This window comes from Aegilops tauschii, chromosome 1 (genome assembly GCF_002575655.3).
Source record: "Aegilops tauschii subsp. strangulata cultivar AL8/78 chromosome 1, Aet v6.0, whole genome shotgun sequence".
NCBI classification, from domain to species: Eukaryota; Viridiplantae; Streptophyta; class Magnoliopsida; order Poales; family Poaceae; genus Aegilops; species Aegilops tauschii.
The window spans coordinates 379,871,627-379,883,984 of record NC_053035.3 but is presented as its reverse complement, the minus strand read 5'-3'; positions in this window follow the sequence as shown (position 1 = coordinate 379,883,984).

Here is a 12,358-nt window from a genome sequence, read left to right as displayed (position 1 = left end):
TTTCACCTTGCAGAAGACTTTGGTTCTTCCTACCCAATTTTCTCATGGCTCTCCCATATTAAGGGGACAAAGAGCATATGACAAATAGAAAATCTGTCCACATAGCAGTTTGTTCATACAGTGCAAATATCTGACAGAGGCAACAACTGAGCTCCAAGACAGTTTTTTCTTAAGCCTAATAGCAGAGCTATTGATTTCATTGATAGGAGCGAGTAATGTACAAACACATGTAAAGCAAATGAGAAAACACAGAATTGAGAGGGGCCACTAAGCTAGATTACTATCACAAAATGATGTGTGGTGTGTCAGCCTCCTTCCAACATTGGCTTCGTCAACGACAAGGCATGTAAGCATAGCAGCCGACGAATCCAAATTGTGAAAAATGCGGCAATTGCGCTCACGCCAAATCTCCCAAATCACCGGCACGGCCTGCGTTCTCCGGGTACATACTATCATGTACAACCTTAAAAGAACTATTGCAACAGAACTGTTGTTTTCCTTGGAACAACTGTAGAAAATAAAACAATATATATATTGTTACCTTTATCCAAGGATTCAACAATGCTGATTTCGCAGTATATTAGGCAAACAAGACTTAAATGTGAAGACAAATGGTAGGAATTAATAAAGTAAACGATGATTCCTTTTTTGGCGGGTAGTAAAAAATGATTCTGAAACATATGTTGGATGTGGGGAACCATGCTTATGACATCTAGAGAGAAAGTATAGATATGGATACATAGATAAAGTTGTACCTCTCAAGATCATGGTCAAAAAACAGAGTCATCTCCACTTGTGTCGTACAGTGGAAGCCCAAGTCTATCAGACCATGAAATCATGTGTGTCAAGCATACCTTAGGCATGTGTGTCAAGCATACCTTAGGCATGACTCATACAGTTAGTTCCAATTACTTAGTTACATACCTTAGGCATCTATCAGGCCACGGAATCATGTGTGTCAAGCATAGTATACCCTTCTTTTAGTTGTTTGCCCAAAACATCTCTGCTAACAATGTTGGCCTTCGAGCTCTGGCTCCATCCATCTTGTCACCTAAAAGGACATCAGGTAATCAGTACTGCATATATATGATGGTCTGTAGTATATTTAGACAAAGGAAAAACACAAGGACCCTATAGAGGATATGTACTCTGTACTATATTTAGGCAAAGGAAAAAACAATGGACAACACTTAGTACATTTTGTACAGAGCAAAGAAAAAAAATGTAAAGTAAAAGATGTTTTTGAATCATATGTATATAGAAGGGGTGAATGCACATGTATGTACATAAAAAAATATTAGTACTGTGGACTACTTGTAACTTTCTTACATCAACCAGGCTTCTGCAAAGAAAAAAACATGTTGATAACAGACATAGAGGAAACAAATATTCAGGGTGTGGCCTGAAAATTGGATGTGGAGCTACCAAGCAAAGGAAATGCACTGATGACAAAGCAACCTGCTGTCAGTGTTGTCCGAATTTTTTGAACAGAGGGAGTAACAAAGAAAAATGATATGCACATGTATGGTAGCCAAAAAGTACAAATATACAGAAGTGATCAAGTATGAAAATTTCACAGCATTTTCTAAGAACCTATCACAATAAATTCCAAGCATGTCTAATAATAAGCTTCACAACTTGCAATCTACAGCAAGAAAAGAAAATACGTTCACAGTAACATGCACAAAACTGTGAAGTATGAAAAATGTTGCACTTCTTATAAATCTCTAGCACAACCACCAATCTTTAAATAAGTGCACATACTCTATATTCAACCTAACACAACCAGTATGCCCTGACCTTGTGGTTCTTCAGTCTCACACCAAAATCCAAGGGTTTTTCCTGACGACTTTTAATTTCTGTTAGTATCTTTTGGACCTGCCATGTGGATCAAATCAGTGATTTGGTGAGAAATAAATCTATTTCTAGTTGGAGCTGCCACTGAGTATTGATGTGCATATTTGATTATTTGGTACCAATGCATATTTGGTCAACTTAAGCAACCCCTTCAAAATTTCAACTGTAAGCAATATCGCAATGCATATATAATGTGGTACCACAAAAGTATAAGATCTAGTGACAAGAATGTGACTATATGCCGTCCAGCAATCTACGTCAATAGATGAATAAAAGATCAGACTACTATTATATTCGCTAATTATCAGTGTAGCAATCATATTAGCATAGAAGTAGGCTAGCATAGCAAATCTAACCACAGTAAACTATTCCTCTAATTACATCAGTTATTTCTGTCAAAGCACATATCTGCAATTGCACAAGTAAGAAGATTCACCCATACCAGAAGGCGAAGTCCTCACAATCCATTCAATCTGAAGATTGGCGTGACCAGCTTCTGGCTCCTCTGGGTGCAGCAGCGTGAGTCCCATAGGCCTGCCCATTTGCTTTATATTTGTCTACAAGAGTAGTTTCTAGACAGCTCCACATTGGCGCACGGATTTGAACTCTGGATGACAGAAAATTTGATATATATTGGCCTGGAAGAGTGTTTCTACTTTCTAGACAGTTCTGCCGGCGTACCTATGGCAGTCTGCGTTGCAGGATAAGGGGAAGGGGCGGACGAGACATCAACAAGGGGGAGGTGGTGGCGATAGTGGTTGGTGGTTGGTGGGAACTCTGCGGCAGAAAAAGAGGCAGAAGAAGCATCGGCGGCGGACCTGCGTCGGTCAGGGTCGGAGGAGACAAGGGAGCGGGCGGAGCAGACGGCGACGAGGATGGGATCGTGGTGGCGGTGGGCGGTGGGGCTGAGATAAGGCATAAGAGAGGCTGGGATTGTACGGCGCAGGCAGCGGCCACATCGCTAGATCGATTCCACCTCTGCCGGCGGTGGTTCTCACGGTGCCGCCATTTTCCTTTTCTTTGGAGATGGCTGGATAAGGTGGGGAAGAGAGAGTAGAACGGGACAGATGGGCTGGGGTCGTGGTGGCGGTGGACATCGCCGGCAGCGGCCACCGCGCCAGATGGACTCCGATGCTGTCGGCCGGTGGTTGCACGGCGCCCCTTTTCAGATGGCTGGATGAGTCGGGGGGAGTAATGAGGCTGAGTGGGAGAGATGAGGCTGGAGGGGTTGTCTGCAAATGTTGATGGAGTGACGGGCGGTTTTTTGCAAAATTGCCACAGATCGCTTCCTGTGCGTTCGATGAAGATCCGACGACTATAAGTAGAGAATGGCAGGCACACCATCATCATCAACTCAAACTTTTATAGAAGTAGAGATACCCTAGCCACCCAGTAATTTCCATGGAATTCAGAAGTCGATTCAACATGGTTACAACTGAGTTCTTTCACCATAACCATTATCCAACATGTACCCTGGCTAACATAGAAATTCATAAATGACAGTGCTTCAAATTGGAACACATAGCTGCAGGTTGTCTCCAGCCAGCAGCTCTTTCACCATAACCATCAGCACCTAGATACACCTGCCTTCCATCGAGGCTAGCCATCAAACGCCGGTGGATCCGAAGCCGCCCTCGCCCTCAAGGTGGCATCGAGGCCGTCCACCTCGGCAACGTCGGGCGTGGCGATCCTATCGATTACCAGCTATGCCATGCAGTCCCTAGGCTTCACGGCGAAGTCGACACCGGAGTGGTTGAAGAGGATGGCACCGACGGTGCCCCGGTAGTCGGCGTCCACCACGCCAGCCCCGACCGTGGTGCTGCAGTAAAAACATTCTGTCGAACACGTCAGGAGCACGGCACCGGCGAGGCGGTGGGATTATCGAGGAGGAGAAGGAGGAAAGGGGCGCGTACGGACGCGCGCGTAGGTGCCCTGCGGGACGGCGACGCTGATGTCCGTGGCCACCAGAGCCTTGCCACGCGCCTTCGCCACGCCGGAGCTCTCTGTCAGCTCGTGCTCACCGCGCCCCTGGCCACGCGCCCGGGCGCCCCGGCCACGTCACACTACGCCCACGCGACGCCCAGCCCGCGCGCTGCTCGCCCCCGCCGGCGCCCTGTGCTGCTGCGCTGCTGCCTCCTGCCGCAGCAGCCGCGAGCGCACGCCCCGCGCCGCCCACACTGGCGCCCCTGGCCGCACCCGCCTGCAGCTCGCCCTGACAGCGCATGGGTCCGATGTTCCTGGCCGAGCCCGCCTCCGGTCGCCGTTGGCCGCCGCTCCCCGCGCTCGCCATCGGCCATGGCCATGGCCGTGCGCCTCTGCCTGTGCGCGCGCGTGCACAGACATGGGTGGCCACCTGGTGGGTGACAGGTGCGCCGCGGGCTCGCAGTCCCCGTGCGGCGGCGGGATGCGCTGCGCCTCCTGCTCCCAGACCTCGTCCACCCCGTTCACCGCGGCGGCCTCCGTTCTGCGTATACGAAGAAATAGAGGAGACGCGATTTTTTGTTTTGCCGAAACGTTTTTCCCAGAGTCAGGGAGTGCGGGTATAATTTCCAGAAAAGGCAAGGTCCTTTTTGCAAAATTACCACGACGGGTGTGCGGGCAGAAGCGATATATGCTTTATTATTAGGTAAAGATAAATATAAAGATTTTACTGCAAAATACATAATAAAACCAGGTTCCAAACATACGACCATGTACCATGGCTACTGTATTGTCTATTTCTTCACATTGTATTGATAGCTAAGGATAAAGAGACAAAGTTTACAATACGGTAAGCATAATATGACATCATATTACAAAACAACTGAGAACAGACAAACAGGCAATTGTAACGTTGTGTGGGCAAGTCCAGCACGGAACTAGATTACAGGTCAAGATCAAAGGAACATCACTCCTCTCTTTTAAACCTTGTAAGGTGCAATGATACGCTAAGGCAATTGTGTATAAAATTGAAAAGAGTAATAGACATTGGTTGCAAACCATGCAGTTCAAAGCACGAGTCAGAGTAAGTAGTAGTTAAAAGGCATGAGGATTAAGGGCTTACAACAGCGGCTTTGACTGGTGTATTCATGCCCTTCGTCTTGCTGGTGTGACAGTCCTTGAAGATTTCCACAGCATTTCGTTCAGGTACTTTTTGGTCCTTGCGGGCTTTCCTCTGCATTTGGAACAAGTCAATATAGATATGATAATATGGTACAACGAAAAGAGTGAAACAGCAGCTAATTACAAGAGCCTCGCGATGTGCAATATAGCTACGAGATCCTGTCGTCTGTTGGAATTTCACTTTCATACGGTTGCCTTGTTCTTTGAACAGTTCACCTACAAGAAGATAGATTTGTGTGGCACATGCGTAAATAGGACTTCAACATGTGATCTGATCACATATATATAATGTACCTGATACTTCGGATCGAACCAGTGTTTAACGAGGCCTCTCCAATCTTCATCCGATATATTTTCCACTGGAGATGTTTGGGCAAGTTCACTGTTAGCCTTGCCTTCAAAGTGAGTTTTCCTCAAGTTATACTGATACTGTCGCAGAGTAGACTTGAAAACATGGGTGCAAGCTTGTCTGGTTGCATCATCTTGGCTATCCAACTCGAACCTCATCTGTTGAAAATTATGGGAGTCTCATTAACAGCAACCTAGAAAGTATTGGACAGAGGACGATATTACTAGTTTCCATACATAACCATACTTACAGATAAATGGTCGAGGAAGGTGTTGAACTGGGTTTCGTCTTTGTCATTCCTGTACTGAATCCATGTTGGGAGGATACGTACATGACACCTAACAGCAACCGCTGCCTCTGATACTAACTTGGCTGACTCTGTAGCATCACGTGGCCTTTTTAAACCTGCCTCAAAACGGATCTCCATTCTTCCTCCTCTAGATTTAGTTAACCTATTGTAGGATCGAAAGTATGTCTAGAGGGGGGTGATTAGACTACTTGACCAAATAAAAATCTAGCCTTTTCCCAATTTTAGTTCTTGGCAGATTTTAGCAACTTAGCACAAGTCAAGCAATCAACCTACACATGCAATTCTAAGAGTATAGCAGCGGAATGTAAAAAAATTGCATATGAAGGTAAAGGGGAGGAGTTCGAGGAGGCAAATGCAATTGGAGACAAGGATGTTTTTGTCGTGGTTCCGATAGGTGGTGCCATCGTACATCCACGTTGATGGAGACTTCAACCCACGAAGGGTAACGGCTGCGCGAGTCCACGGAGGGCTCCACCCATGAAGGGTCCACGAAGAAGCAACCTTGTCTATCCCACCATGGTCGTCGCCCACGAAGGACTTGCCTCACTAGGGTAGATCTTCACGAAGTAGGCGATCTCCTTGCCCTTACAAACTCCTTGGTTCAACTCCACAATCTTGTCGGAGGCTCCCAAGTGACACCTAGCCAATCTAGGAGACACCACTCTCCAAGAAGTAACAAATGGTGTGTTGATGATGAACTCCTTGCTCTTGTGCTTGAAATGATAGTCTCCCCAACACTCAACTCTCTCTCACATGATTTGGATTTGGTGGAAAGAAGATTTGAGTGGAAAGCAACTTGGGGAAGGTTAGAGATCAAGATTCATATGGTAGGATTGGAATATCTTGACCTCAACACAAGTGTAGGTGGTTCTCTCTCAGAAAATGAATGCTGGAAGTGTAGGCACGTTCTGATGGCTCTCTCCACGAATGAAGAGTGGGTGGAGGGGTATATATAGCCTCCACAAAAAATCTAACCGTTACACACAACTTACCAATCTCGGTGGGACCGAATCATGAAACTCGGTCGGACCGATTTAGCAAATAATGTGATCGTTAGGATTTTCGGTGGGACCGACATGCAACTCGGTAGGACCGATATGGTTAGGGTTAGGGCATAACGTAATCTCGGTGAGACCGATTACACAAACTTGGTGAGACCGATTTTGGTAATAAGCTAACCAGAGAGTTGGTCAGGCAAACTCGGTGGGACCGATTCGCTCATCTCGGTGAGACCGAAACGTTACGAAAGGGAAACAGAGAGTTTGCATTGCAATCTCGGTGGGACCGATCGCTCATCTCGGTTTGACCGAAACGTTATGAAGGGAAACAGAGAGATTACAATCCCATCTCGGTGAGACCGAGATCCCTATCGGTGAGACCGATTTGACTAGGGTTTGTGGCAGTGGCTATGACATCTGAACTCGGTGGCGCCGGATAGAAATAATCGGTGGGGCCGAGTTTGACTTTTGGTTTGGGTCATATGTGGATGTGAGAAAGTAGTTAAGGGCTTTGGAGCATATCACTAAGCACTTTGAGCAAGAAAGCCATTAAGCAACACCTCATCCCTCCTTGATAGTATTGGCCTTTCCTATAGACTCAATGTGATCTTGGATCACTAAAATAGAAAATGTAGAGTCTTGTGCTTTGAGCTTGAGCCAATCCTTTTGTCCTTAGCATTTTGAGGGATCCACTTTTCTCATCCATGCCATGCCAATCATTGAGCTTTCTTGAAATATTTATCTTGAAGTAGCATTAGCTCAATGAGATATATGTTGTTAGGAATTACCAAAACCACCCAGGGATAGTTGCACTTTCACCTATCGAGCATTATCCCTGATGTTTGTTTCCTCTTGCGCCTAGGTGCTAGTCCAACAACAAACATAGGAAGTGTTAGTGTACATCAAATTGTGAGACTACATATAAAGAAGCATGCAACTATAACTTGACTCCAGCAACTACCTTCTTGCTGTTGAAGCTCACAAAGTTCATCTGATCTTGCCAACTCATCTTGTGTCAAGAGTGCTTCGGAAGTAGTGTCAAGTGGCAAGGGAGCTTGGGAACGTGCTGCTAGCTGAGTTGACCAACGAGTAAATCGTGCAGCTGGTGGTACTGTGGAAGGTGTTGCAACAACTATGGTTGTCTCTGCTTGTTTGGTGGCAGCTATTTGTTTCTGTTTGGCTTGTTCTGCAGCTCGTGTAGCACGGGATACCCCGTTGGTACAATTTTCCGTTGGACTTTAACCTTCTATTGCACCATCAGTACCAGCAGAATCTGCAGGATTCTTCCGCTTCCCTTTCCTTGTCATTCTGTGTTGCTTCCTCTTTCTCTGTGCCATGTTAAGTCAAGCCGACAAGAAAAATGAATACAATTTAGTTCTTCAGAACAAATTGATGCGTGATACAGACGAAATGAACTTTGATGTTAGACAACCACATGATAGGAGGATGTAATATGTACGAAAAATAGGACGGCATGAGATAACCAGAACTATGATGTGTAAACTAAGCAGAAGACATTTCACTAAATTAGAAGCAATGCAATGGAAGGTAGACACCATATGAAAGATGCTACAAATATCGCTCTGCCAAGTTAACAGTGTCTCATCATAAATGCCGTTTAAACAAATGTGAAGCAGTACAAGAAATAAATCATATGCAAGATGCAAACAACATCACACTACCAAGTTAAAGGTCTCTCGTCATTAGTGCCATTGCATATTCACAACTTATGATGTGTAAACTAAGGAGAAGGCATTTCAACAAATTAGAAGCAATGAAAGCTAGACACCATATGAAAGATGCAACGAATATCACTCTACCAAGTTAAAACTGTCTCGTCATAAGTGCCATTTCAACAAATTAGAAGTAGTACAAGCTAGAAAAGAATGCGAGATGTAACCTATATCACACTCCCAAGTCAAACGTGTCTTATGATAAGTGATTGTTGCAGGTTACACAACAGTAGTACTTTGATGTAAGAACATGGTGTGATAGACATATATTGTATGTTCTAGAAACAGGAACACATGTCTTATTCACAAGTATAATGTGTAAAGTAAGCATATGAAATTCAACAAAATTAGAAGCAATACAATAGACATCATACATAACATGCAACCACATATAACAGTGCCAAGTTAGAGGGAGCACCTGTGATGGTGCACTAGGGGAGACGTGCTCATCATCAACACAGCTACGTTGAGTGTCTATGCATGTGTTGTCTTGGAAATCATATTGGGGGGATGGAGGAGTAGAATCTGTAGAGGCCCTCCGTTTGGAAGGAGCACCATCATCCGCTGCCTTGCTAACTTCCTTCCGCTTTATTGATTTTGAATTGTCAAGTAAAACCGACAAGAAAAAGCAATAAAATTCACTCTTCAGAACTCATTCGTGCATGATACTGACAATCACTACTTTGATGTAAGGCAAACACATGATTCCAGGATGGAATAATACGAAAAACAGGACGACATGGCATATTCACAACTGTTTGTGTAAACTAAGCAGAAACCATTTCAACAAATAATAAGCAATGCAAGCTAGACACCACATGAAAGATGCAACCAATATGACTCTGCCAAGTTAAAAGCATCCCATCATAAATGGCATTTCAACAAATTAGAAGCAGCGCATGCTATAAATCATATGAAATATGCAACTAATATCACACTGCATATACTAAAGGTGTCTCGTCATATTGATTTATGCGGGATACAAAAAAAACAATAGTTTTATGTAAGGGCATGCTTAATAGACAGATGTACTATGTACTAACAACAGGAAGGCATGTCACATTAATAGGTATAATGTATAAACTAAGCAGAATAGCACATGCAATTTAACCAGATTGGAAGAATTACAATCTAGACACCATATGCAACATGCAACCACATATCATGCTGCCAAGTTAGAGCAAGCACCTGCAATGCTAGTGTAGGGGAAATGCGGTAATCAACTATAGAGCTACGTTCACTATCTTCATCTAGCCTTGCTGTTTCTTGAGAATCATGTGGGGAGGCTGACGCTGCAATCTTTAAATGAGGATCTTTTCTCATTGTAGTCCACTTGCCTGACTGCCTCATCATAAGTGATTGATGAGGGATACACAAGAACATTAGTTTGATGTACGAACATGGTTAATAGACAGATGTACTAGTATGTACCTGATAACCCACAAGTATAGGGGATTGCAACAGTTTTCGAGGGTAGAGTATTCAACCCAAATTTATTGATTCGACACAAGGGGAGCCAAAGAATATTCTCAAGTATTAGCAGCTGAGTTGTCAATTCAACCACACCTGGATAACTTAATATCTGCAGCAAAGTATTTAGTAGCAAATTAGTATGATAGTAGTGATAATGGTAGCAAAAGTAATATTTTTGGGTTTTGTAGTGATTGTAACAGTGGGAACGGAAAAGTAAATAAGCGAAGAACAATATGTGAAAAGCTCGTAGGCATTGGATCGGTGATGGAGAATTATGCCGGATGCGATTATTCATGCAACAGTTATAACATAGGGTGACACAGAACTAGCTCCACTTCATCAATGTAATGTAGGCATGTATTCTGAATATAGTCATACGTGCTTATGGAAAAGAACTTGCATGCCATCTTTTGTCCTACCCTCCCGTGGCAGCGGGGTCCTAGCGGAAACTAAGGGATATTAAGGCCTCCTTTTAATAGAGTGCCGGACCAAAGCATTAACACATAGTGAATACATGAACTCCTCAAACTACGGTCATCACCGGGAGTGGTCCCGATTATTGTCACTTCGGGGTTGCCGGATCATAACACATAGTAGGTGACTGTAGACTTGCAAGATAGGATCAAGAACTCACATATATTCATGAAAACATAATAGGTTTAGATCTGAAATCATGGCACTCGGGTCCTAGTGACAAGAATTAAGCATAGCAAAGTCATAGCAACATCAATCTCAGAACATAGTGGATACTAGGGATCAAACCCTAACAAAACTAACTCGATTACATGATAAATCTCATCTAGCCCATCACCGTCCAGCAAGCCTATGATGGAATTACTCACGCACGGCGGTGAGCATCATGAAATTGGTGATGGAGGATGGTTGATGATGACGACGGCGACGGATTCCCCTCTCCAGAGCCCCGAACGGACTCTAGATCAGCCCTCCCGAGAGAGTTTAGGGCTTGGCGGCGGCTCCGTATCGTAAAACGCGATGAATCCTTCTCTCCGATTTTTTCTCCCCGAACATGAATATATAGAGTTGGAGTTGAGGTCGGTGGGCCCACGAGGCAGGGGGCGCGCCCAGGGGGGCAGGCGCGCCTCCCACCCTCGTGGACAGGGTGTGGGCACCCTGGCCTTGATTCTTTCGCCAGTATTTTTTATTATTTCCAACAATAATCTCCGTGAAGTTTCAGGTCATTCCGAGAACTTTTGTTTCTGCACAAAGATAACACCATGGCAATTCTGCTGAAAACAGCATCAGTCCGGGTTAGTTCCATTCAAATCATGCAAGTTAGAGTCCAAAACAAGGGCAAAAGTGTTTGGAAAAGTAGATACGACGGAGACGTATCAACTCCCCCAAGCTTAAACCTTTGCTTGTCCTCAAGCAATTCAGTTGACAAACTGAAAGTGATAAAGAAAAACTTTTACAAACTCTGTTTGCTCTTGTTGTTGTAAATATGTAAAGCCAACATTCAAGTTTTCAGCAAAGATTATGAACTAACCATATTCACAATAACACTTAGGTCTCATGTTTACTCATGTCAATGGCATAATCAACTAGCGAGCAATAATAGCAAATCTCGGATGACAACACTTTCTCAAAACAATCATAACATGATATAACAAGATGGTATCTCGCTAGCCCTTTCTGAGACTGCAAAACATAAGTGCAGAGCACCTTTAAAGATCAAGGACTAACTAAACATTGTAATTCATGGTAAAAGAGATCCAGTCATAGTCATATCCAATATAAATTAATAAATGGATGCAAATGACAGCAGTGCTCTCCAACTGGTTCTTTTTAATAAGAGGGTGATGACTCAACATAAAAGTAAATAGATAAGCCCTTCGCAGAGGGAAGCAGGGATTTGTAGAGGTGCCAGAGATCGATTTTGAAATAGAGATAAATAATATTTTGAGCGGTATACTTTCATTGTCAACATAACAACCGAAAGATGGCGATATCTTCCATGCTACACACGTTATAGGCGGTTCCCAAACGGAATGGTAAAATTTATACTCCCCCACCACCAACAAGCACACTCCACGGCTTGTCCGAAACAACGGGTGCCGTCCAACTAACAACAATCCTGGGGGAGTTTTGTTTGTAATTATTTTGATTTGATTTGCATAAAGCATGGGACTGGGCATCCCGGTGACCATCCATTTTCTCGTGAGTGAGGAGCGGAGTCCACTCCTCTTGAGAATAACCTGCCTAGTATGGAAGATACAGACAACCCTAGTTGATACATGAGCTATTCGAGTATACAAAGCAGAATTTCATTTGAAGGTTTAGAGTTTGGCACATACAAATTTACTTGGAACGGCAGGTAGATACCGCATATAGGAAGGTATGGTGGACTCATATGGAATAACCTTGGGGTTTATGGGATTGGATGCACAAGCAGCGTTCCCGCTTAGTACAAGTGAAGGCTAGAAAAGGACTGGGCAGGGACCAACTAGAGAGCGACAACAGTCATGAACATGCATTAAAATTAATAAACATTGAGTGCAAGCATGAGTAGGATATAATC